The 27,919-nt window shown below is 45.3% G+C and overlaps 1 protein-coding gene and 1 long non-coding RNA gene across 5 annotated transcripts in view; one reads left to right on the top strand and one right to left on the bottom strand.

Annotated features, from left to right (window-relative positions):
• HS6ST1 (heparan sulfate 6-O-sulfotransferase 1) overlaps nt 1–27,919 on the bottom strand; it is a 190,488-nt gene that overhangs the window by 10,379 nt on the left and 152,190 nt on the right. The gene's annotated exons all lie outside the window — the stretch shown is intronic.
• LOC146766582 (uncharacterized) lies at nt 94–27,818 on the top strand. Of its 4 annotated transcripts, XR_014957278.1 has the most exons (5): nt 94–2,782; nt 4,248–5,482; nt 7,808–7,900; nt 26,853–26,982; nt 27,095–27,818. It is a non-coding gene; the product is annotated as an uncharacterized LOC146766582 (long non-coding RNA). The 4 variants fall into 4 exon arrangements; XR_014957277.1 differs by having other exon boundaries at nt 1,066–2,782; nt 26,853–27,818; XR_014957275.1 differs by lacking the exons at nt 26,853–26,982; nt 27,095–27,818 and having other exon boundaries at nt 1,069–2,782; nt 7,808–22,984.

Raw genomic sequence — 27,919 nt, 5'->3', positions numbered from 1 at the left:
CTCCTTGCACGATTATGCAAAGCCCCTGTTTCAGCCTGGATTGAGGTCAGAGGACAATGGTGAACTGGAGGCATATTTTCATCACACAAGCATCAGAGGCACTACTGCCCACAGGATTCCCACCCAGACCTCTCCTTCCCATTCTCACACAGCAGCACAAAGCAGCCTTAGTTTTGCCAGCAGAGTTTTGGTTGTTTTTAAGCAGGGCCATGCTGCAAATGCAGTCATGAGCAGCTCAGGGTTAAAAATAACCCTTTCTTACATGGTTGAAGCTGCCAGTTAGCAATATTCTGTCTTAATTCCTGTCAGCAGGTTCCTCAGCTAATGAAGGGGAAATGAAACCCTTCTTCCTCTAAAAAACTCAATTCCTTCTCTTTTGCTAATAACCAGTCAAGATAATTCTGATAAAGTGACAGATTCTAAATATGATGCTACCATTTCTCTTCAGTTAATTTCCACTCTTTTTTACGTGCCAATGCATCCTTCTTACTGCTGCTGGTCTCTAAATTCTGCCAAGAACTGCTTATTTGACTGTGCAATTCCCTGTTCTTTCCTGTGCTTAAATGCTTCCTCCCACATGGCCAATTTTTTTTTATTTTAAATTTTTTACAGGTTCTTTACTGAGCTTTCAAGCATTCCTCCCAGGAAAAGCAAAATATGTAACAAGTCCTTTTTGATTACTGTGGTGGCCTTCCATCAGATAAAGAACAAAATACAGCTAGCCACTTGCAATCATAAATGCTTCATCTGCCTGCCAGGAGGGGGAAGGGGAAGGAAGCTGCATAGGTCAGCCTCAGCCATATAACCCCAATCTGTCAAAGCAACATTCCCCCAGGCTACAATTTTTCTACTGCTAAAAGAAAAAAAAAAAAAATTAAAAAATCATCCTATATTTTTGCGGAATTAACTGAGCAGGGGGTCTACCATCTTGCAATAATGAGGAACACTGTATTTTGTTTAAAGATTTAGCAATGTCAAATCTGTGGCTGATTTAAGGCAACCCTGTAAGTCAAGCCCATGTACTGCACACTCCACAAATCCCTGGTGAGAGTCTTTATTCCATTTGCACTGGCTCTCACTGTAAGCAGTTTATCACTGAAAGAACCACTGCTTTTGCCTTCCAGCAGTGAAATGCACTCGTGCACCTGCCCTGCTGTTAGTCTGCAGGACCAAGGGAAGAAGAAGCCCTCAGCACCCCTTGCCATCACCTAAACCCTCCCTTGGCTGGAACACCGAAGGGGATGGCCAGGTAAGGGTTAACTCCCTGATAATGAGCAGACTATCCTTAAGGAACAGGCCAGCAGGGACTTACAGGTAAGTCATAGGTGAATCAGGTGTCTCTAATGATGGATGAGCTGAGAATGTGGCAGATAAAAGTCCAGACAGAATTTACATTATCGTTATAAAGTCACACTAAATGTTACCTACAAATAGCAGGTGTATGAGAACAGTTTCCCCCTTCTGCACAGAAAATAACCTTTTGCTATGATGGGAAACTGGGTGACTCTCCAGCCACCACTGGTTTCAGTAAAAGCTGCCTCCTGCCTTATTTACCAAACCCATACTTACCACTTTTAAAGCCCCACCTTGTAAAGACTCCACATAGTTCCCTGTTTTCCTTACAGTCAGGTTTCTTGCATAACAAGCACATTCTCAGTTAGAGATTGGAATTTAATATATGTACAATGATTACTTCCTTTGGTAGCAAACAGCCCTAATTTTCCTCAGTCTATTTCCCCTCATCTGTTGTTCATTTAGACTCTTCCTGCATTTCACACACAATAAACTCTTCATTCCTTTAAAAGTCATAGGAACTGAAAGAAAACCCCAAACAAACAAACAAAACAAATGTCTTTTCTGTCCTCTATGTTTAAATAAAGATTGCAACACAAAACCCCAAAAGCCAAGCAACTGAATAGCAAACCCAATTCTCCAGCTCTCAGTTTGGGTAAACACCTTCAGCAGTGATTTCCTTTGCCAGGAAAGGAGGGGCTGTCAGTGCTTGCTTTGGGAACCAGGTTTGTTTTGCATAATTGTGTTTGTTTTGCCTGATGGTCTCTGCTCTTGGGACTTGGCTGTATTAAAAGACAGGACATTTGGAAATGTAACAACAGCCAACCCTCACATGGGCTGTGCTCACCCTCCAGATCCTCACTCAGGGAGGATCATGCTGGGGGCTGAAATCATCCTGGGGGCTGATTTCACCATGGGCCAATTCAGAGCCAGCCCTGAAGCAGCGCTCAGGCTGCTCCAGGAGCCTGAGGCAGATGAGAAGAACCACACTTCTCTCTTTTCACCCGTGCATTTTATAAAATGTGGGCCACTTGGGATGCTCTGCAGTCCTGGGGATGCAGCCTGTCAGCACAGCGTGATGATCCCACCGCAGAGCCTGCCTGGAGAGCAGATCCTGTGTGCTGGACCTGGGTGCAAGCAGAACAGAGTCTGACAGCAAGAAAGCAGACAAAGGAGCAAGCAGCAGCTCAGGATTTCACTGGAGAAACACCCACCCCTCCATCCACTCAAAACAAAAGCTGCCTTTTGGGGTTCCAAGCCATGCATGGGCTGGCTTAAAAACACCAGAGACAGTCAAACACAACTGCAAGGCTTCTCCAGACTGGTGGGGAAGAGAACTGAAGACATGAAATGCAGGAAAAGGTCAGTCTGTGTGCTTGATCCAGCCACACTGCAGCACTACACTCGATTTTGGGATCTGCAGGAGCAGTGATGCTGTGTGCCTGCACACAGGGCGAGGTGCCTATTTAAAGCTGACCTACAAAGAAAGGTAGGTCTGCAAAGTAATAGTTAGAACAGTATTGTGCTCCTGTAACACAGATATTCCTCCTGGAATATACTGGCAAAGGCAGCAGAGCTGCAGTGGAGGCACAAGGGATGTAAGTCAGCCCCAAGGGCACAGGGATTGTTCGAGACCTGGTTTGTCACAAAGCTGGGAGGGCACATGGAGCCTTGACACCATGTTGGGAGTGGCAGAATGATACAGGCTGCTCCATCCTGATTGATATGCAGGATGATGCAAGGGAGCATTTTATGTCTGGGATCAAATGGAGCATCAAGGTAGCTATGGCTGGGCATGAATTTCTCTGAAACCACCAGAAATGGACACTTTCAGGACCACTATCTCCATTTATCTCCATAAATGAAATGAGGTGCCCTTTTAACTCAGATCTCAGTGATGTGCAATGCTGGTGCTCACTGTGCTCATACTACACTGTTACACACTCAGCCCCAGTCCAGATTTGTTAGCAATGTACTAACAGGCTTCTCTCCAGGAAGCAACTGTGGTCCTATCATCCTCGTGTCTCACAACTTTTTTATATCCAATTAGCAGAATAGACACAGATAATGAGTTCTAACAACATCTCTGCTTTTCATAAAAATTGCACTGCTGTGTAAGCACAAGAATTTCCTGTTGAACTGTCTCTTTGCAAACAAGTTAATCTAAAAAAAGATACATGGCATGCTATGAACCTTAGGAGTGAACGACCAGCTCATTTTTCAAAATGACAGATATGATGAAAATTGGACAAAGGCTTGGAAAAAAACGTGGGGGTCAGGGTGAGGGGAGCAAATGGGGGTGGAGAGAAAGGCATTCCAGAGCCCTCTGGAGCCTTGGACTCCTCCAGGACCCATTAAAAGCTTATGTTACTTGCACCGTTTATAAACAAGCGCTTTCTTTTGCCATAACTTTCCTCATGTGAGGAGCTTAGGAAGTGTTGACTGCTGTCTTCTGCTGCAGCAAGGCACCAAAAATGACAGCAAGTTACAAATCAAATTCCTTTGATTTAGTACTTTTCCTGAGTTTTGGGAGGGTTGTTGTGATTCCTAAGTGACCTCAGCCACCCCCCTAATCGATAGTGGGGAATGCTGACAGATGGCAGAGGGAAGTTTCAGTGCTAGAGGGATTACATCAGTGCTGGCAGGGAACAGATGGCAGAAAGGTGGACTGCAACCTGTGCTTATTCTTTGCATTCCTGTGCTTCTATTATTGCCCCTGCTGTCAGCAAGGTAGGAAGTTTCAGGAGGGAAAAACATGGCCATTCTCTGAAAGAAAAATTTTCACTCCACTTACTGGTTCTGTCACAGAGACTTTCAGTTACATTGATTTTGGCATTACAAAACACAGAGAAATCAGTAACACATTACACACATATTTGCTAGAAAATCTTTGCTAGAAAGGTTCTATATCCCTTTTTTTTTTTTTTTTTTTTTTTTTTTTTTTTTTTTTTAAGTATCTTCCTGTGTGTGGCCACTTTAGAACCAAGCAAGTAACAAATCAATCCCTGAAGAGTAATGACACATTTGCAATGAGACACTGAACTTTTCATCTCTGTGCCAGAGATCAATGTCCACTGCACATGTAGCAGAGGATAGCAGTTTTCACCCCACCACTAGATCAGTGGAAAGCATTTGGGGCCTCATTCCAGCTCCAGGGAATAAGTGCTGTCCCCTAACACACTGCCAGTGCAGGCAGCCAAGTCTGTGTCATTGGGGCTGAGCTGCACTGGCTCTGCACAGAAATCTCTGGAGCTTCATGCTTTGTCCTGGGAAGAGAGACAATGCCATGGATTTAGCCTCCCCAGGTGTCAAGATGGATGCAAGGAATAAAAGAAGTGAATACTTTAACTGATAAAGCATTATTTCTGCATCTGATGCCTGCAGACTTCAGGATGCAGAAGAAAGAATGACCGGGATATTGCCAAACAGAAAAAAGAAAACCAGAAGCAAGCTGATCTAGAGCAAAGACAAAGCTGAAGTAACTATGAAATATGGAAAGATATTTATTTGAAAGAGCTGTAAATAAAGCAGATAGACTAGAATTTGCATTTTCTTTTGAACTGCAAGTCAGCTTCTCTTCTGTGAATCACAGAGCTTCACTGGCTGTGAGATTCAAAGAAGATTCAAGGAAAATGCAACAGCATGACAGACAGGAAGTATGGCTCCTTGAGGAAGATGAAATTATAAAGAAACTATAGAGGAAGATGAAGGGAGCAAGAGCAGTCAGAGGAGCAGATATTGATCGCTTGTGCAGGACAATTGAATTCCTTGGCCAAGGGAGGCAATATCTGTGTCAGGCAGCTGCAGCTGCAGCACTGCACCCTGGAGCTGCTTACTGATCAATCCTGTTCCAATCAAAACCTGATAGATGGCCACTTTTATTGATCTGAGTAGGAAGACTCTGGAAACAGAATGGAGATGCAGAGGATTTTTAAACCAGACTGACACATCCTGAACATACAAGTGAACAGTGTAACTTTCAGCCAGTCAGCCAACATCCAGAAGCAAGACTTTCTAAGGAAGAAAATACAAACAGCAGTAGAACCCATCCCTGAAAGCAGGCCCAGTGCAAGGATTGGATTCCAAGGAGCTCTGCAAGCCACACAGGGCTGCCAGGAAAAGGGAACAAGTGCTGCCCTGCAAAGCAGTCAGTGTGAGCTGCATCCTGCCACACACCTCACAGCATCAGGTAGGGGACTGGTCCTAATCCCATTTACCCAGCTCCTTCTTAAAATCAGTGCTGGGGGAGGTTCCCACATGGATTTTCTTGTGAATAGTCATGCTAGTGGCTTACAAAGAGCACCAAAGCTCCCTCTCCTCAATTAACTGACTCTCCCTTGCTCAGGAATAGCAGATGTTGTTAAGCAGCAAAAGATAATCCTCAAGAAAGCAGAGCTACTAATCAGTCACTTTTACATTTAAGATCACTTGGAGTTGCCACTGTCTTATACTGTTTTCCTAATTAATTGCGCTGGAATGCACTTAAGTAAGCCCCAGATCAAAGAATCATATGCAGAGATTGAAATAAATCCTGTCTGTGTTGCTAATGCCTCAGAAATGGATGACTTGCTAAGCATTCAAAATCCCGGGTTCCATGGCTCAAAACTACAGATAGTTTGAGATGCTTTCAAAGGAACAGATTTAAGGATGAAAAGAGAAAAGCTCCCCTCATTTGCTCGTAAAAGACAATTAAACAAAGGCGATTGTTCGACTAATTCAGTGTGAAGTTTGTGTATCTTAAGTTCCTTATTCTTCACTTTCCTATCACCAGAAATCACAGTTCAGGAGTGTCAATTTTCATTACAGCAAAACTTTATCACCATTACAGATTTTTTTAATGTGCTTTAATGAAGGGTTGAAATCTTTTCAAAGTAATGATAAATAAAAATGACTGGGGCTGAATGTGTTACCAGTTGGTGCAATAAATCACTGTCTCTTCCTGCATGAGTCTCTTTCTCATGATCTAGAATATCATCAAAATGCTTTGACTGATTTACAGTTTAGTAACCCAGCCATCATCATCCATAATTCTACAATAAACCACACCACTTAATGTAGCTGTTACAGATGTTCAGAAGTTCATTCCCTGCCTTTCAGGAGGAGATATTGACACAGCAGCTGCAGACACCAAGATTAGCTGGGGAAGAAAAATTTGTCTTGGGCACAAAAAAACATCCCATTTTCCTCTAACAATACCCTGTCTTTAAAGCTGAAAGACATGCTGCCAACCTTGATACATCCAGTTTCAATTATTAAACACCAAATATCTATATGCACACACCCACCCCCCTGCCAGCTGGCAGGAGTAACAAGCTGCCTGGTTTCTGTCTGAAACACATCATTTCCTGGGAAATCAAGACATTACTGAAAGCTCTATGCAACAAATCCATCAAAGGGTGTGCAGTGAAATCTCAGGCCTTGCCAGCATCAAGAAGCCCAAATTCTGCATGTGGCACTGCCTCCAGTCAGCCCCAAGGAAAGAATTGCTGGGATTTTGCTCTTAAAATCACCACCAGAGCCAGGCTGGGCAGGAGGGGCTCACCCCATGAAGACAGAGGGCTGCTCATTATATTCTCTGTAACCAACACCAGCCCTGCCCCACAGCACCACGGGAAACTGCATGGCCATCATTATTCATTGCTCACAAATTATTGATCTGAAAACAGAAGGTTGATTCTGGGTTTGAACTCCTTTTGCTTTAGCCTGGAAACAATGCAGAGTTAGCTGGCTTGCAATTAACACTTTGGTTAAAACTGCTTGCTAAAGAAAAGGAGAATATGCAACATGCAAAGCAAAGAGTGTGGGTATTTTATCCCAAACAGCTCGAGTGCTCCCTGCAGCCTCAGCAGCCACTGTTCATTTGGAGCAGGCACACAGACAAACCCAACAGGAATTGTCAGAGTGATGGTCTAGCTCAAAGAAACAATCTCTCCCCTAAGTGAATCTCCATGCTGAGGAAGCTAACAAAGACTGCAAAACTCATTAACTGAGCAGTGCTGGAAAGGGCTGCTCCAAATCCATCACTGATCTGTCCTGGCCAGCCAGCATCCTGTCTCTGACAGTGACCTGCCCCTGGCACTGCTGAGAGAGGTGCAAGAACAGCAAAGCTATTTCTAATCACAGGAACCCTCTTGTTTCCCCTCAGCTGCACGCACAGGAAGCACAAATCAGCCTCGTGGTTTGGGGCTTCACATGCACATTTGAGGCTACAAAACGTCAGCAGCCTCAGGATTTCTCTGCTGGGTGATCCCTCAGACCTGTGCATTGTAAGGCTGAAAAAGTTATGAAATATCAAGTGGGTATTTCACAGACAGCACCCCTGCATTGTGAAGACGGGATATTTGGCCATGACAAACCTTGGGTTCTTCTAAGGGTGCTTAATGGGATTCCTTGCCCTGTGGTTAGCAGGAGCACTTGTGAATACCAGAAAAGCAGCAATGTGCTGAATGTGATTTTAAAAATCTGATTTTTAGATTAACAGATCCTTGAAAGACTTTTTTTTGTTTAAATACAGGCCAACATTATTCCCCCATCTCCCACGTGAAGGACTCCAGAGGTGTTCCAGCTGGCAGAAATGCTGCCAAATTCCTCTGCAGCTCTACTGCAGGTAGGCCTAATTATGTGCTTAAAAGCGTATGCTGCATCTCCCAAAGTGCTGCTTTCTACTTGGAAAAGCCTTCTGCCCAAAGAAACCCACAGAAGTGCTCGGTGGGACCGTGCTGCTCCTGCTGCAGCCGGGGAATGCCCCGGGGCAGGGGGACCCGGCCGTGTCCCATTCCCACTAGATGGCACCTGCCTGCCATGGGAGGGACAGCAGCTCCTCCCGCCAGCACTTCTGCTGGGATTTGCCGTGTCTTGCTCTCTAAATCCCATTTAATTGCCGGGAACTGGTAATTAGGGCTGTTTCCCCCTCCACTGGCGGCAGCGATGCCCGTGTGCCACGCTGGAGTCCCGTGAAGTCACCGGGTGGGTACCACCTGCACCTCTGCTGGGATGAGCCAGCACAGAGCATCCTCCTGCAGCATCCTGCTAAGAGCATCCTCCTGCATCAGCATCCTCCTGCAGCATCCTCCTGCAGCATCCTGCTAAGAGCATCCTCCTGCATCAGCATCCTCCTGCAGCATCCTGCTAAGAGCATCCTCCTGCAGCATCCTCCTGCAGCATCCTGCAAAGAGCATCCTCCTGCATCAGCATCCTCCTGCAGCATCCTGCAAAGAGCATCCTCCTGCATCAGCATCCTCCTGCATCATCCTGCTAAGAGCATCCTCCTGCATCAGCATCCTCCTGCAGCATCCTGCAAAGAGCATCCTCCTGCAGCAACCCTCTGCTTGCCCAGCCTTCCTCCCGAGGCTCTGACAGCACCTGCCCCGGGCTTTTACACCTTCAGTGTCCCAGCCATTCCCTGCTGCCTCCCATGCCCTCTGCCTGCAGGGGATGCGGCACCAGAACACGCAGCACCATGGTTTGCCTCGGGAGCTTGTAATTCTGCACCTACTGAGCCTTTTGCTTAAGTCTCTGCTTCAGGCCTGACTGAGAAACGCCACATTTAAAAGATGTACACAGGTGTTTTCTCCCTCATAAGTTCAGGTAGCATGGAAGAGTTTTGCTGGCATAGCTGCAGTGTGAGAAGTGAATAATAAAAGAACATTGCCAGTCAAATAGCAATGCCAGCAAAAAGTTGTGGGTAGCAATATCCATGTGGTGGTGGGTATGGCTTATTCTGTCTGGGGAAATGGGTTAAATTATGGAGCAGAGGATCCTTGCCAGTGTGAGCTCCTTCCCAAAAAGGGTTTATCAGCACAGCTCCACTGAAATAACCACAGTTTGAGTGCAGGCATGTGCTCAGTCTCCCTGTGAAAACAATTATCATGGAGAAAAACTTTCTTGTGTTTGGTAAATTCTGAAGTAGGTGTGTGGCAATCCACATCCCTGGAGCATGCTGTGCTCAGTCTCTGCCCACTGGGATCTGCTGGGCTGGGGCCATTAGCTCTTTCAGATACTCTGGCAAACTGCTGAGCTTGGAGAGGCTTTCAGGTACCACCAGCCTGGGGTGAATAAGAGCTGGTGATCTTGTTATGTGAGGCTCCATATCCCACAGCTTCGAGTCATTCAATCCCCTGCCTGTCTCTTCACATAATAATTTATCTTTTCTTTGAATATTTTGCCAATGGGAGCTGGAAGGTAGCAGGGCCATTGCAATCAATTTCTTTCAATACTCTGGGGGATCTCAGCTCGGTGTATTGCATTTTTTTTTCATCCTAAAGAGAGGATATGTGCAAAAGCAAGAGATCTGGAAAGCTTTCAGCATCACAGAACTGCCAGCCCTGCTTCCTTTGTCTGCTCCATTTAACCTGGTGATGTTTTTTATTACCAGTTAGCTCAAACACTAGAAACAGTCTCTGTCACTGGTGGGACACGAATATTGGGCTTCAAACTTCTCTTGTTAATCTTTCTGAAAGCTGGGCTGATGCTTGTGCATCCTGTTATTCCAGTCAGCCTGGAGACAAGTGCCAGAGCTGGCACGAAAGGTATGTATGCATCAGAGGTGAATTCCAAAGGTAAATTCCTCCCACTCCATGCTCAGGCTTGGTGTGCCTGTTACTACATGTGTGTGCTCCTTATGACACACACAAAAAAGGCAGAAGCAGTTGTGGAGAGGGACAGAAGGGGTCTGCTAATGCAGAAAATTAATAGTGAAATAATTAATACAGTAAAGATTCACTCTGAGAAGACAAGGAGGTCCTTCTGGAGAATTCCACAAAGGAAGGAACAGCAGTGACAGATTTGAAAAAAAAGGAAAAAGAAATCCAATCACATCCTCTATATTTAAAAATCAAAAGGACTACCAGATGCAATTACATTAATGACTAAAAGATCTAACAGAAGCGTATTTAAATTCATTAACTTAGTCCACACTTTCCTACCTCAGGAGACCAGCTGCTCCTGGAATACAGGGCACCAAAATACAAACTACATCTTGCTTGTATTTGATCAAAACCTTTTCCAAGTTCCAATGATCTGGCTGTTAACATCTCTTAGGTGATAATTAGGCTCTTGGGGCAGCAAACATTGTTTGGGAAAGAAAATGCACAGTGGAAACATAAGTAATGGGGCTTGCTGCCTGTTGAGGCGTCAGTTATTCCACTGTACAAAAAAAGGCACCAAGAGCAAAATGAGGCCATTTTCAAACAGAGCCTCATTTTGCCTGTGTATAGCAGCAATCAGCAGATGCTTTACCTCTGTGTAAACTGTTTACTTTAGCTTTTGCTCATTTCTTGCAACATATGTTTTAACCAAAAGATTCCAGCCCTTGCACACTGCGGCTCTCAAGCACGGTTCTACTCTGGAGAGCAGATGCTGCATGGTTTTTCCATCACTGCTTGACAGACCTTTGGTAGCAGGTACCAGCTGGGGCTGAGCAGTTCCTGTCCTCTTTGCTCAGGGGATGCTCCAGGGCCTCTGGATGAGGCTCAGGGCACTTTTACTTTCAGAGATACTGTGAAGAACCAGAAACTCCTCGTGGGATGATCCCTGTTATCAAGCCATGCACAGTGATATTGTCTGTCTGTCCCAGGAGGACACTAAATCAACAGCAGAGGCACTGACTTACTTCCCTCCTGTTACTGCCATGGGACCCATTGCCCTCTGTTGGGACAGGAAGAGGTTTAATTAAAGACACCTGGGAATTTCTCTTTATGGCTGCATCTGACAGGTAGATGTCCTCCTCAGGTCTCCCTCCAGGTGCTATGCCTGGTTTTGGTCTCCTCCATATCCTGCAAAGCTCACCTCCTTCTCAAGAGATCTTTAAATATTTCTGACAGCTGGAGCCTCTGCTGTCCTTGCTGCACAGTCCTCTGCAATCAAGCACAGGAACATCAAAGGACAGAACTGCTCTGTCAGATAGGACAGCTACGCCTGAGTCTCAGCTGTCAGTTCAGACATTTTCAGGACCCACCTCAGGATTTTCCCCTTGGCAGTTAGTTCTGATGCACAGCAGAGACCTCTGCACTATGGAAGGGCCTGCCCCCCTTCCTCTCAGAAGCAGGGAGTGCCCCTGGGAAGCTGCAGCATTGCTGAAGAGCTGGAATTCACCTTGAAACCAGCAGATTTAGACTCCAGCTTTGATGTCATGTGAAAGTCAGTTCCCCACTGTCTGCAAACATACCTGAAGTGCCCAGCATCTTCCCACCTGGCCAAGGCAGCCCTGATCACGTGCACAGGAGCAGGAACACTTTCCTGCTGTGTCCCTTCGTGCCAATGAAGGCAGTGGAGATGTGGCTGCACCAGCACTGACATGTCCCACTCAACTTTAATCCTCCTGTACCACTGAAGGACTGGAGAGGTCTATTTTATTTTGCTTCAAAAGCCAATAGAAGGCAGCTGACCTGCCTTGTGAAAACTTTGGAACCAAAGGATGATTCAGGTTTCTAAATCAGAGCTTCAGAATGGTCCCTTTTTGAGCACTAACCTGGGAATACCTCACAGGTGAGAGCATGGAGGGGAGAGCTCCTGAGGGGCTGGAGAAAGGCTCTCCTCCAAGACTGATCCCATTCCTCTGGTGAGCAAGCACATAGGGACAGGATTGATCAAAGAAAGTGTAACTGTAACTAAAAGCAAGAAAATAGTGGGGAAAAAAAACAGAGAAAAGCATGGAAAATTGCAGACACTCAAATGCAACTTTTAAATTCTAAAACTGTTCCTAGGAATTCAACTCCAGATGTGTGATTCTGGATGTGTTTCTATCTCCTAAGTCTCATATCTTTGTTTGGACTCAGAGGAACTCCATTTTTTCTGGTTATTTATGGGAATGTGCACCATACATGTTACACTGTGTTTCAAATGCAAAGGAAGATTCCCCTTATTGCTGTATTTTTGGGGCAAGTCTTCATACTGCTGCAAAAGTCCAAAAAGTACATGGCTCAAGTCCATTCCAATGTGAGATCACTTTCCTGAATGGGAACCTGGAATTCAACCAGGAATTGAAGTTACTCACAGCAAAACTCCAACATATTTAATTCAATACCTGTGCTGTGCGTGGAACCTTGAAAATAATGATATTTTGTGAGGAGTTTACATGAAATCATGAGTGTTTTCTCCTCTTTCTAGAGCATTTGGTCTCAGAGAAAATGGAGATTATTTCCATAGAAGAGCAAAGTGCCCCTTATCACCATGAACACACAGAACTTTACAGCTTCTGATGGCACTGACAGAAATTGGGTGCCAAAGTCCCATACCCAGCACTGTGTCCTGACCTCATCGTCAAGGAGCCTCTAAAGGCTGCTGTGAGCCTTGAGACAGGGAACTGAAGATGATGGATGGCAGATTTATGAATCACATTCCAATTTTTTTAACCCAAAGACTCTTCAATAGCTTTTGCTACCCTTTCCCCTCACAAGAATGTTACCAGTTATCCCTGACAACTGATAGCTCCATATAAGCTTTCATCGATCCCCAGTGAATACATGGAATTTCTTTAACCACAAACTCTCATCTGTCTAAGCCTTTAGGAGTAGCAAAATATTCTGGGAGGAAAAACTCAGAATGATCCAGATGACAGGGTAGGGAGGACAAGGAAGGAAGACAAGAAAAGAGGAGCTTGAGATGAATTGTGATTACATTTGTTAAGTTTAAATTTTATTACATTTGTTAGATTAAATTTGTAACATTACTTAAGGCAGATCAGCCTTGAGTACACCATGAGGTCAATCTGGTGGTAAAATAAAGGGCTTCCCTTTTGAAGAGGGGAAATTAAAAATATTAGACATTTTCTCTTTAAACACTAGTTTGTGCAGGAGGGGATAGGTTAGGCTGCCTATAATATGATTGGTTCCTTTTGGGGTGAATATTTGGGTGAGGTTAACTACATACATCATCATCCAAAAGCTTTATTTTAAAAAATATATTTACTATAATCTGACCTTTTATTTTTCCTTTTGTGGATAAGGTTTTCACAGGTCTTACTTAAAAGCTGCACTGATTCCAAAGTGAGAAAGTGTGATGATGAATTTTTCAAATGATCACCATTAACGGAGGGGAATTACAAACACACCCAGCCTTGCTGCAGGCTGAAAGCTGAACACCTCAGAGGTGGATTGTCATTTTGAACTGACTGAACAAGCCCATAACTCTGCCAGAGAACTCCTGTCATTACCAGTGTTTTTCTGGGCACAGTGCTGACCTCTCTGTTCCTTCCTGTGCTTGGCCCCTTGCACTCAGCTCCAGCTTTTCCAGCCACCACTGCTTTGCTGAAATCTTTTTCCCTGACTTAAGTCACAGCTAGTCTGTTCATTCTTCTGCCAAGTTTTCATTCCATTAGGGCACAATCCAAAGCTCACTGAACTCAGGGGAAAGATCTGCACTGGCTCTTAGGGATTTTGGATCATACTTCACCTGCCTGTATGCCAAAGGCTTTCCTTGAAGACAAAGCAGATGCTGTGTATGAGTTCTCTTAGGAAAGAGTGACAACTGCTAGGGGAGGACACATGAGGAAATGTGGGGGGAGAAGCCTGTGAGGATTTGCAGCCTGCTGGTGACCCTTGCTGGGGAGCAGCAGTGACAAGAGCAGAGTAAAAGAGAAAACCAGTAAAATCTGTGGAAGAGGGCCAGACAAAAATGATTTCACCATTACACATTATAACAATTGATCCTACAGTTCTAACACTTGATCCTGCCTTGTATGCCCAAACCCTTATTTAGAAGAATAATCTGTAGGTAAAGTAGGAACTTGGATCTCCATGTTGTTTGGATGCCTTTCTCAGAAAGGGACAGCTAGGGCAAAAAAGAGCAGATATGTTTAAGTGAGTGTGAGAAATGGATTTGTGAAGAATTCTTAAAACCTGATGGAAAGATCACACAGTTTTTTATACATGTATGTAAACACTGAGATAAGGTGTGCTGATTTAGGAAGGCCATGGAATAGAGATGATATTGTTGAGAGAGAGACTGAACTAGAAATAAGTTTTAATGAGTTTTAAAATATGGTCTTGTAAAAAGACTAGATATTTTAGGGAATTAGAACTGTGAAAGATGTATTGTAGTAGGACTATGGGGAAAAACATAGGTGATTGAGGTTAGAAATAACAGTAGTAAGACGTGGCAAAAGCTCATATGCTGAAAAACTTTTATAAGGTATTATAACCAGGAGATAGGTTGAAATAGGTTGAACATAGTTGAATAGGTTGAAAACAACTGAGGACATGTGGACCCTTCTCAATGCACATTCAAAGAAATTTTTTGAAAACCAGCTGGAGCTACTTTGCCTTCTGTATCCCCACCAGTTCCCTCAGGCTATGTCTACACCAGGAGATCCAGGAACTCTAATCCAGGTGGGATAACCAGTTTGTTCAGAGGTGCCCCAGCCACCCTGTGCTGTGTTTTCAATGGGCTGGAGGAGAGCTGTGGGCTGCTCCAGGCAGGTACCCTGTTAGCAGGACAAAGGGATCAGGGTGTAAGAATTGCCACAAACCACATCCATCTCACCCCCACACAGAAGCAGCATCAAACATCCATTGGAAGGACAATTTGAGGAAAAAAAATAAATATTGTCAAGCCTTGTTTAGGGAGCCAAACACTGTTTTCCCCCCAGAATTATATCTTATTTATTATCACAATGTCACTGATCTCACTGCCTTTGGCAGAAGCACTGGGGTCTCCCAGCTGTTCAGCAGCACCAAGAAAATCAAACTTTTCCCTTGCTAATTCACTAAGAAGCTAGAAGGTAGAGAATAAAAGCAGAAATGTGTCTCAGTTCAGACTGTGCTCTCCCATGGAAACACCAGTCTGTCAGCCCATCCTTGTGGCATTTACTGGCTGGGATTCCCACCTGTCCATGTGCACATGCAAAGTGGGTTTTACACTGTTTGTGGCTGGTGGTTATGAAGGCCAAAACATTTATGAATTGCCACAGTCGTGCATTCAGAAAGTTGGACTGGGAAACCACTGGACTGGCTGCAAAATTCCAGCCCATTAAGCTGACCTCATTCTGCTTAACTCCAAAGTACTCTGGCAGGGCAGCCCAGGATCCTTCCAGCTCCAAGTCATTCACTCCAGTAACTCCAGGAAAGCCGTGGAGGAGTCCTCTGCCACAGCTCCTTCCCTCCAACAGCCATGCCTCTGTTCCTCAGAGAGCAGTCTCCATTCCTGTTAGTTGTGGCCCAGTTCTGCTCTATTTTAGGACTTCCAGAAGCTGTTAAAAACTAATATCCTCTCACTGCCTCCTTCTAGAAACTCATTTATCACTCTGCCTCCTGCACAGTTACAGTTCTCTCTCTCTCTTAGCCGGCAATTTCTCTCCTATAATATGAATTTTGGATGGCCCTAAGGGGTTGTAAGCACATGGGTGCAGTGGACCAGACTACCCAGTGGCAGGGAAAGACTTAAGCAACTGGGACTGCTAGGCAGGGGGGAATTGTGCTAATTATAAGGAAAAAGAACAGTAAATATCTACAAACAAAAATTCAGAGACCCTCAAGCAGAAGCCCCCCCACCCCCAGAGCTGCCTGTGGTATCTGACCCTTTGAAACAGAACTATGAAATGCATCAATTTAGTGCTAAATTCACTCTCAGAGTGAATTCACTGTCATGGCTGCTGACTTGCAGATGTGTTTCATGATAGGTATTTTTAAAGATAAGCAAATGCTAACTACAAGTATGATGTGGAACTAAGAGCAGGCACCTGGAAAGGGAGTACAGGACAAAGGAAGCTCTACAAAACCATGAAACTAATGAGACTAGGTTATTTCTACATGTCAACTAAAGTGACTGAGCTCTTCCATAAACAGTTCAACGAAAAAATACCTATTTGCCTGTGTGCATGAGGAAATCAGAGAGCCTCTTCCAGGGCAACTGCTTTGTCAGGTTGGATTCCAGGGAAGAAAACTGACCTCCCTCCAAATCTAACAGGGGCTTTTTCTCACCACCAGCATGAGTCTTCATTCACTGATAACCCAGTGGCTCAAAATGTCACAGAAACAATTGCTCAGGGGGCTGTAATTTGGTATAAAACATTTGTATGCCTGAAACTCAGTCATCACCAACCTGCTCTGCCCCCAGGCACTGTGGCACATAAGGAACATGTGCTACAGGTCCAAAAGGGCTAGAGGAGCTCCTGGATGCCTCTGAACCAAATCTGCCTTATGCCAGCAGTACCTGGCAGAAGTACAAAGGTTGGCTTAGGTTCCCAAGCTATCAGGGCTCCTGGGGGCCAATAAAGCACCAGGGGATCAGTGGCAGCATGCAGAGAAATCAACTGCAGCTCCCTCCAAGTGCCACAACACGACTCCAGGCCAGAACAGGGATGTTCCCATCCCTCTGCTGGGATGGGAATTCAGGGATCAGCTGCACTGCCTTAAATCCCTGCCCCAGCACCACTGAGAGGCACAGGGAGCAGCACCAGCCTGGTGCCTGCACCTGGAGGGGCAGTGGAGGGTGAGACACAGCCCACCACGGCACGATGGAGAACTCACAGATCACTCCACACACAGCTCCGAGCTCCATTCACTGCTTGCTTTCAGACTATCAATATTCCTTCTGCTTTTTGATCACATTCTCACACACAAAAAGCAAACAATGCCAAATTTTCCCTGCTTCTCATCTCATTACTGAAATTTTTCTTGCAGCTCGCTAATTTTGATCTCTCTCAGGTATGAGCACTCCCAGAAGCAGGCTTCCAGCAGCAAATTAGACAAGCTAAATTACTGGAAGTTTACCAAAGGAAAAGGAAATAAAGACCTCAAACACCTTCTAGACTTTTCTCTCCCTCAAATCAGTAGCTTGTTTATCCAAATAATAATAAAGCAGGCAGAAGGATGTAATTATGTCAAGCACAATTCTTTCCTGTTACTTTGAGGTACTAAAATAAAAACCAGAAATCCTGACCTTGAAAGAACATACACACAAACACACAAGAAAACTTTTATATGTATGATTTTCTAATTTAGGAATGTCCATGTGCTATATGAGCTGCTCAGCAAATTGAGCCAGGAAATACATTAACTGAAAGCTAATTTAGGGCAGACCTATTTTACCTCATGTTTGAAATTGTTCCACAAGGTTATTTCTCTGAAGCAAGGCAGAACATTTGAGAGAGGAGGATGAGTGCAGCAAGGAGAAGAGAGAAGGGAGGAGATTTGCACTGTGGGTTTTTGGCTAAAATGGAAAGGAAGCTATTTCTGGTGGACTCTCCCACACACATGGTTAATGGATAAATTGTGTAAGAAAAATGTCTCCATCCCAAGGCAGACCCAATTATGTTCTGCATTAACTGAAACATATGGGAACATTTCAGTATAAACAAAACCTGCACTGTATGAGCTTTTTTTCTGTGAGCTTTCCAGTTCATTTAACCCTTGATATGGTGCACATTAAGAACAGCTCTGGATTACTGGTGTAATGCTCTAGTAAGGATTTTTTGGCTCAGATAATGCAGCAGTATCTCCCAGCCTTTACACTGATAAACTGAGGGTCTGCCTGGGGGTTTCAAGCCCCTTCTTTGTGCCAATTTTGCAGCTGAAGGAGGTGGATGTTACAGTGAGAGCACCTGGCTGAACAAAAGGCAATTTTTTGAATAGGTAGATGGCAACACCATAAAACCATCTATGAGAAAAATGCTACTCAGACCAGCTTGGTCCCCCAAATTACTTGTCTGCTTCTGGAAATGCTGCCACTGTGTACTTCTTAGATTTTCCTTCCTTTTCAGGCCTGTGCCCCTTCCCCTTCCTGCTGGGATTCCAGAAGCTCTTTCTGGTTACCAGAGTGAACAGCAGGAGTTGTGGTGAATCAAGAGGACTCAAACCTGTGCTGAAGTTTGTGCTCCTCTTGGGCTCCAGAACACTGAGTCATTTATTTGCCTTTTCATCTCCTTGCCTTCCTTGCCAAAACCTGCCCTGCTGAAATGATCAGCTACCCCATCACTTTTTCATCAGGTAAATGAGGAGCTATCAAGATTTAGACAATTTTCTTATGTTAACTAGCCTCCTTATACTTCAGTGCTAGTGTTTACTCTGTCAACTAGTTTACTTTTCTCTTTGAGAGCTCACTGACATTAAATTAGCAAATGCATGCCCAATTTCTCATATCCTCCAGACTGCCAAACCAGGCAAACACCAGCAACTGGGGTATAGCTCCAATGAAGAGCTTTGGTTTTATATTTTAATATTATTTTATATTTTCATTTATTTTATATTTTCATCTATATTTTCATACAATGCATATGGCAGGAAAGAAAACTCACCAATCAAAGCAAAAAGGTCCTTCTGCCTTGGAAAACAAGGGGAGAAAGCTCTTCAGCATCAAGTGACACATTTCATTTTCTGACCAAATCACTGTGAAAGCAGGAACCTGTCCATCTCACTGCCATTCACAGAAAGTAAAACCACAAAGGATTATTGTGATTTTGACTTCTGAATTACGGGGACCATTGGGTTCTTAAGACTTTGCTTTTCCTTGAATTCAGCATGTATTCTTGAAATAATCTTATTTCAGTTGAACAACTGCCAGCAGTGCTCAGCCTAGTACAATCCAGTGAGTTCTACAATCCTCAGCCCATGTTTGTCCAGATTCATCTGTCTTTACTCTATTAGTCTACTGCCAGCCTGCTGTTCTCTTTCCAGACTGCCAATCACTGGCCCTTTAGACTTTGGGTTGAACCCAACAAATTGTGCTCTATCAGCTTCTTCTGGAGGCCTGGTTTCCAGTCTTTTTTTCACTTAATTTCCCAAGGAATCCTCCCCTGTTTGTTTTCTGCCTTCTCCAGCTGTGGGTAGCAGGGCTGAAGAGGGAGAGTGAATGCTGCACTCAGAGCTGCAGGGGATGTAGTCACAATTCCTGGTGGGTATTTGCTGTGTACCTGTTGTACCTCTCAAGAGGAGACCCATGGCACCAGACCCCACTAATATCCCCTGGCCCCCTGCAGATGCTGTTAGGATGAGTGTCATGCTGCTGCCTGGGTATAAAAAGTGCTCATTAACTGATCCCATCTCAGCAAACAGATTGACCTTCTCAAAAAGAGTACAAATGAAGCAACCATAATGATGGAAACACTGACAGGGATATTCTGGACAAATTTCACATTCTGCAGCTCAAGGAAACAAGGACCTGAAATTGCTCAGGACTGGAAATGAGATGTTGCAGCATTTGGCTTCTGGATCAGGAATTCTAATCAGATGGAGGAGGGTAATGAACAAAACCTCATTATCATCTAGCAGCACTAATGTGTGTCAGGAACTAGATGAATCCAGGACTTTGCTGACTAGCAGTGGCAGCTCCTATTTTAGCAAGAGCTATGTTTGTGAGAAGGTCTGGAAAAACAAGCTAAAATTCTGGAACCAAGTATTCCTTGGGTACAAAATTCTTACAAGGTGGCAAGTGTGGGGCAATGGCTTTATTTTTAGGTCACTTGTTAATAAATCAGACTAGAAAAAAACAGTACAGGGAAGCAGTTAATGCTCAGCTGTCTGTTGTAAATAATTTTTTCTCCAGCCCAGAGGGCAAACTCTTAGTGTGGAGGCCATGAGCAGCATTTCCCCAAAACCCACGGAGGGGTAGATGTGCCCAGCTGGCACACTGGGTCAGCTGGGAGGCAGCAAAGGCACCTTCTGAGGAAACCTGGGGCACAGCTCCTGCTGCTGCTCCAAGTCAGGAAGCTCAGCAGCCCAGAGGCTCTTGCAAAGATCAGCTCTGATGATTTTAATTTGGCTGGCTGGGAGGAGGGAAGGTCAGTATGCAGCTGTCCCCCAAGCTACAATCCCATAAAGATAATTGCACTCTCACTTTTAGAGAGGACTTTCACTCCATAAACAAATGTTTTTTTCAAAGCTCTGTGACACAAATGAGTGTGCCCATTGTCCCTCCAAGTGTGGACTGCTCTGTCACACAGGCCAAGCCTCTCCCCTTTCTCTCCCCCATCACTGTTTCACTGCCTGAGAGGTTTTCACTCTTTTTCCTAAATGTGTTTTCCTCTTTGGCTATTTTTTCTTTTCTACATGAAGTGCAAACCCAGTAAGTAATATTGAAGAAGATGACAACTGTCAGACCTAGAGTGTTCAAGTCAACGAAAATGCTGATGAAATTATTTTCCTTGTCCCTGATCTCCACTGCTGTCAGTTGTGGTGCTTTTCACACAGTTTGAGTTCGCTTTCAAATGTGCCATCTTGGCTAAGGCAGGCTCTTTGGGCTCAGAATCACACCCAGACACCTTAAATCCCTGCATGCCAGGGCAGACTGCTATGGAGAAGCCTTGTGGGCTTACAGACAGAATTCCCCAACTCCCACAGAAGCCCTTTACACAGGGACAGGCTTGGGAGGAGGAGTAGAACTTTTTCTAGTTATCAAAAATGTCGTAAGAATCTTCTCATAACCTTTTCTCTACACCCATTAGTTAAATTTCCCCTGATGACCTCCTCCACTCTGTCTGGAGCGTGGTGTAAATCACAGACATAAAATCACACAGAGTTCTGCATGAGCAAGCATTTCCACCACATGTACAACTCACTCCCTGGGTAACTGGGGATATTAAGAAGTTAAATCCTTCAAACTACTGTTGCGAGCAGCAGCACTTGACATGGTAACCCCAGACTGGAATAATCCTGGACTCTGATCTAGTCAAGCATCCTTGTCTAATAACTGCCTCAGGCTGTCAGGCTGCAAACCTTGGAAAATAAAGCAGCATCACAATAGAAAAAAAAATCTTACTTGTGTCACTCCTGGCTAAGAACCTGCTCACCTTGAGCTGCTAGGTCAAACAGGCGGGTCTGAAGAGCTGCGGGTATGGAGAGCCAGGCCAGCAACAGACAAATCAGGCTGCAGTTTGTCTCTGAATGAAAACAATTCCTCTCTCTTGTTTCAGAGTGTCACACCTGCCCTGTAAGCTCTGCTCCCCTGCTCAGTGAGGGGGCTCTGCTGAAGGTGGGAGTTTGGCTCTGCTAGGGTTCACATCTACACTCACAATGAGGGAAATGTAGAGGATTCTTTTCTGGAGCATGCACAGGAAATCCCTGAATGGTGACATTTGTTACTGGGGTCAGACAAAGCTGCTCTCTGCAGGTCTTGGAGCACACAACCCTTTCTGGAAGCCAGCATGATCATGGAGACAAGTGCAGGATAAGCAAGAGCCTCCAAAGCAGAGTGATGCCACACATCAAACGGTCTCCAGACAGCACAGCAAAACTTCAGAGCAGCAGCTTGGAAAGAAACAATGAAAAATGAGGAATCTGGAGTAAATGAACAGATAAACTGAGGCCGTGGTCAAGGACAGACAAGAATTCATGACAACTGGCCCTACTTCCTATTGGTGGCCAGCATGTTTCCCTGATTGCACTTTCTCTTTAAAACACACCATCAGCAGATGAAAACAGCCCTCTGAGAGCATCCCCAGCCTGCCAGCCTTGCTGTCAGGCAGGGACTGAGTGGGAAAGCTGGGCAAGACCAGACCCAGGGCACAGACCCAGGGACCCTCAGAGAGAGAGACTCCAGGACATCCCTTTGTGCCTTCATCCTGCTTCATCCTCATGCTGAGTCCAGGACAGCACAGAAAAACTGGAGCCTTTGAGGGTCATTTACCAAGTGACAGGTGTAACATTCAGAGCTGCTCAGAGACCTTCCTTTTGCTTTTCAACAGTGGCTACAGATCAAAAAGACTCTTACCAATTCTTTTTTGTGCACATTCCTAAGAGCTGCAGCTATGCACTCCTGGATGGCAGCTAGAAGTGTCAGCAACACTCCCAGGGTTAAGTCCCTTCCCTTCTTACTGCCAACAATAGCCTAAAGCTCCCCAGGAAATTCTTTGTTCCACCCCTCTATAATAGAGCCCAGTGAGACCCAGGGCATCCCACAGTGATAATCCAGCCACATGCAAATTGTCTGTGAATTAACATTTGCAGTGACTGGGTAAGTAAAAAGTTTCCTCTCAGCCATTTTTTGGCACTGCAACACTCATCAGAGCCTTGAGCAGTAGCCACCACTGTGCAATGTTTATTATGGCCTTTTATTCTGTGCACAGGCTTTGGCAAAGATCCAGCATATGATTCCTCTACTCCAAACCATATTTTTCTGGTCTTCTAACAATTAACTTTCTTATAAACACGTATCCCACCTTAAAGCCCATTTTAATAGAGAAACCCCAACATTCCAAACAAGTTCTTAGTCTCTACTGGGCATGACCAACCATTTCCTCAACAAGAACCAGGAACCTTCATGTAGTTAATTTAATTTCTTGTGACACACTTGCAGTTTCTGTCATTTTGCCTCTGGTGCTGGCATCCAGCCACAGTGGTGAGTCACTGAAAATTCCATTTCAAGGGTTAAATTTACATGTTTTACATAATGGGTACACACATTTTCCAGTTCCTACTAATTAAATTCATTGAGTCTTCTGTGACTCCACTGTCACTATGTAAATGAAGGCAACCTGACATTGTTGAGAGAGGCACAAGGCTGCTGGGTCCAACCCTCTGTCAGTCAGGCTCTGGAACACAGCCAGGCCTTTGCAGGGGTGTGCAGATGACCCCCACACAACAGCACGTACTTCTGGACCTCTGGGAAGTGGGGGAAATATAAAGTTTGGAAAAATAATAGTCTTTTCCAGATCTGTCATAGACCAGGACTGTCTCTGCACAAGCTGGGAAGCATCAGGACTTCACATTTGCCACTTGCTGGTAGCATATAAAAGTGCTCCTTAAAATAAAATTTCTTACTGCACTTTCTGTTGTTTGTCTTCAGTGGAATTCTGAGCTTGGAATTGTCACAAAACACACGGTCCTGCCTCCCAACATCTGCACATTGCTAAATTTCTCTTGCAAAACATTCTCTTTCCTAAATGTCCTGGTTGTGGAGGAACACTGAAAAGGCATAAAAAGGCAGCAAGCTCTGGGAAGGAGCTTGGAGATGTTTCACCTCAGACTGTGGCAGTCTCCCAAGTGGCAGAAAATGCAGAGTGAAGCAAAGACATACTTGTATCACAGCAACAGGCAGAGAACACAGGCAGCTTTCAGGGACAGACAATGTCCCTGCCTGTCTCTGGACACCTCTCTGTCTCTATTCTGATCTTGAGTGGCATCCCTCTCTCTCTTGTCATTTAAACAGGCTGATGGATGTGATCTTTAAATTACTGAGCCACCTGTGCCAGCCCCAGCTCTCTGGAGCTCCTGCAGAAGGGAGCCATCAGTGACATCAAAGGGAAACATCCCTGGCTGTGTCCTGCTCCTGCAGTCAGTCCTGGGCAGATCTGCTGGTCCAAGGCTGCTCTGGTGCTGCCCTGAGCTGGCAGAGCTGGGTGGCAGCAGGACACAAAGCCCAGCTGGCACAGTGGCACCGTGTCCAGCTGCTGGGGGGTGCCCAGGAAATCCCAGCCTCCTCTGTTGGGAGCATCCCTACTTCAGACAATGGTTAGTGAAGACAAAATAGAAAATGTTCTTCTTAACTGGAGTTCTTGCACTTCAAACAGCCTCCTTACCAACCTCCTCCCCAAAGAGCTTTCAAGTTTTATTTCTGTACCTCTGAAACATGTATAATACTGACTGAGGAAATAAAAATCTTACCTTTAAAGTAGTGAAGCGGACAGGATCACACAGAGATATCAAAGCCACCAAAAGACAAATCCAGGTCAAATGGGAAAAGGAAAGGAAAAGAGAGAGAAAAATACAGTTACATGTCTATTCCACTATGAGCAGACCAGCTAAGCAGAAAAAAAAAAAAAAAAAAAAAAGACATTTTAATTCAATTAAGTTTGCTTTCTCTGATAAAGTAAAAATAATGGGGCAAATTAAATAGGTGACACAAAGTGCTTTTGTCAGTGGATAAAGATTTCAAAGATTTATGCAAATCATCTTTTACCAGCACTCCTTCATGACACTACCATACCATCAAAGGAGTAACAGGAAGGTATTCTGTGTACTATGAAATTTAACCCAGACACACACACCATTCCAGCAGAAGTCCTGGGTGCAGAGAGAGGCAGAAGAAGGGGAGGTATCACCAGATCTGTCTGCACACACTCAGCAGCACCAGGCCCTTGGCAAAGCTCCAGCTGCCAGTGGTGCCAGCCCAGCCCACTGCATCTGCAGTTATCCCAGAGCCCCAGGCACAGCTCTGGCATCCAGCCCCTTCTCCCTCTATCAGAGGCTACTTCAAGCATAAATAAAGGCAAAGGCTTTGGAGACCTGTTAACACTAAAGCAAAAATCCATAAAACAACACAAGTTTGGTGCAATGAAAGTGCAGAAAAGGGAGGGGAAGGATTACTTGCAAGAAAAGAAACAAAGACCGTTTTAAGCCAGAAAATCAGTGAATTTCCTGGGGGATTTATCAGACTGAAAGGTTTCCAGTATTACTGAAGGAAGCTCAAGTCCTTTAACTGCCTCATCGTCAGTGCTCCAACACTGTGCTAAAAAGTTTGACATGAGTGTCTGTGAATAAAGGAAAAAAACCCAAGGAAATGGGAAATTCTTTCTCACAACACCTGTGTCCTCCCCATATATGCCTGCATATAATGAATTTGGCATGGCATGTTTGAATTATTTTTATATTTTTTTCCATTTTCGGCAATGATAAAAATTAGAAGCTTTTTTTCTTTATTAATCCTAAATGGAACCTTTTCTGGGAAAGCAAAATCAAGCTGGCTTGAATATTAAAACATTTTAATTGTTTCTGTTTTATCTACTTGAACTTGACCCTAAATGGCACACAACTAAAGAGCTGTTCCTCCAGAGAAATTAAGGTCAATTAAGGTCATAATGTAAGAAAGAAGGATTACAGACAAATACAGAAAACAACAGTAAATGTGCAAATGTGTCTGCCATGGTGGCTGGAGGAAGACATGCACTCCCTGGTCATGCCAGCCTTAAAGGGAGGTGTCTTAGGTTGGAAATAGGGGTATTCTATCCCTGCCTGTTCAAGGTTGGGCAGTTCTGTTCATGGGGCAGTTTTTTCTTTATCTCCCACAGCCAATCCTCCCTCCAGGAGATCTCTGCTGTCCATGGCCCCTGAGTGTCCCTGCATGGCTGAGAAAATTCCATCATCCATAGGGAGATGTTCCGCCCAGGGGAGGAGCCAAACATTCCTACCTGGATCCAATCTGACCTGGGAACAGCACAGCAGCCTCTGCCCCCTGCATTCCCAGAGGAGCAGCTTCCTTCCCCCTGCATTCCCAGAGGAGCAGCTTCCTTCCCCCTGCATTCCCAGAGGAGCAGCTTCCTTCCCCCTGCATTCCCAGAGGAGCAGCTTTCTTCCCCCTGCATTCCCAGAGGAGCAGCTTCCTTCCCCCTGCATTCCCAGAGGAGCAGCTTCCTTCCCCCTGCATTCCCAGAGGAGCCCAGGCCCATCTCCCCCAGCCCTGGAGCTCCAAGGAAAACTCCCCCCTTGTGCAGGATCCTGCTCCAGCAGAAGCACAGCTGGCACTGCAGGAGGCTGAGCCACCCTGGGATGGGGCTGAGCCACCTCCCTGACCCACAGGGGACAGGGCATGTTCTGACTCTGGCAGTAGTTTGGTTTTATTTTTGTTGTTGTTTGTATTATTACATTTGTAATTTTTTTTTAGTTTTCCTAGTAAAGAGCTGTTATTCCTATTCCCATATCTTTGCCTGAGAACCCCTTAATTTCAAAACCATAATAATTTGGAGGGAGGGGGTTTACATTTTCCATTTCAGGGCAGCTTCCTCCATTCCTTCAGCAGACACCTGTCTGTTCAAACCAGGACAGGAGGTAAGGAGACCCTTGGTGCAGGTGGGTCAGGTTGCTGACTGCTGTCTCCCAGCTAAAAGCCCAACATGCTATGCCTGGCTGCAGTTCAAAAGAACAAATAAATACCCTGAGACAGCAATGAGCCTCCTCTCCTGGCCTGGGCCTGAGCTGGGTGCTGGGAGCACCCTGCAGCCCTGCCCACGTGTGGGGAGGAGCAGAGGAGTTTCAGAGCTGATGCTCCCTCTCACTCACTGTGAGGCTGTCGGGAGGACCAGAGCCTTTGCCAAAGCATTCCTGCCAGAGTATTCTTCCATCCACCTTTTTTGTGTTTATGAAAAAAGACAGGAGGAAATGAAATCTTGGCTAAAGCCACTGTGCTGAAGGACCCAACGAGGCAGAGAGAACAAAGCTCCAAATGAATTCCAGTTATGATCTCACCCCTCAGTAAGTACTGAGCAAAATGAATGAGAAACAAGTGAGGGCACGAGTAATGAGACAATCATTTCATACGGTCACAGAAGGAAGTGGGAACATGAACTGTGTCTGACTTTGACCCCAAAACCTTCACAGGCTGTCTGTTACTGCCCTGACACTCACCCATGTACTGAATTCACTCAGGGAATTCAATCTTTGACAAGGATGCAGTGAGAATCCAGGGAAGAGGTTCCAAAAGCCCACAGCAGTTAGAGTGAGCCCTGTAAGGCAGGAGAACCCAAAGGGTCTGGAGTTTGGGCAGAGAGTTGGTCTGAGAGCTCCTCCATCCCTCTGAGATCTGTCCCCCAGAGGCTTTCTGCTCTCTGGGCTGGGGGAAAACCAGTCTGAAAGGGATGGGGAGCTTTGTAAGAATTTCCTTCACAAGATCGTTTCTCTCTCTTTCTGCGTCAGCAGGGCCCTGTAGCTCAACTTCCCCATGAGGAGCTGGAATGAACTATGGAGCACATGTGCTCTGCAATGGGGCCTGGAACAGAGCACAGGGATCAAGGAAATTCACTCTCCCCAGGATACTCTGATGCTTGAGGTACAGTATTGAGGCTGCACTACAGAATTGGCAGAAGACAAATCCTACCTAACTCACTCCACAAAAAGATTCCATTTTCTAGGTGAACATGTGGTGTTTTGTGTCTCTCCAGTTTTGCTTCCAGTTGTGGAAAATGCTGCATTATTGAAAGGTTGCACATAAAGGCAGAATGGAATTACTAGTCTTTATTCCCAGGCCAAGCAGTGAATGAGCTCAGTGAACATGGATGCTTACAAAGGCAACAAACATATATGACAACACCCTGACACTTCAGAGCATCTCCTGCTGCAGGGTCAGAGGAACCTTGATAGAATATCCATAAAAACACTCTATAGGATCCTGGAGAAACTGGCAAAGACTAAGGATTCCAAAAGGCAGGCAGGAAGCTGAAGCCTAGGAAGCTGTAATGAAAGACACCCAGGAGCTGGATGCACACCCAGCAGCAAAGCCCCAATGCCACGAGCCAGGCAGGGAAGGGCAGCCAGGCTGTGGAAGGGAAGAGGGAACGGTGAGACATGGTGGCAGCTGAGCCCTGGCACTGTGAGCACCCTGCTGCCTGTGTCCCACCGCCTGCAGCCTCCTCTGGCTGCTCCCACCTCTGGGGCCATGGCCAGCAGGGGCTGGAGAGCCAGTGTTGGAATCTGTGCTATTGATGATCCCGAGGTTGTAGAAAGTCTCTGTCTGTCAGCCCCACTGCCAAAGCAGAAGCCATAATTGGTCTGTGCTGGTTTCCAGGTTGTTTATTCTGTTTATCTCTCACATGTTCTGCTGCCCTGCCCAGCTCTGTCCTGCAGGGCAGCGTGTGGGGCTCTGCCCTCAGTGGGATGTGACAAACATTAAATACCAGAAACTCCCTGGGCTGGATTTACAAGAATGTGCCAATATCTGTCACCTACGTTGGACAGTGTGTCCCCAGCCTGAACCAACAGAAAAATGC

Source organism: Lonchura striata, chromosome 9 (assembly GCF_050655825.1).
Source record: "Lonchura striata isolate lonStrDom1 chromosome 9, ASM5065582v1, whole genome shotgun sequence".
NCBI lineage: Eukaryota > Metazoa > Chordata > Aves > Passeriformes > Estrildidae > Lonchura > Lonchura striata.
This window is presented reverse-complemented; position numbering and strand designations above follow the sequence as displayed.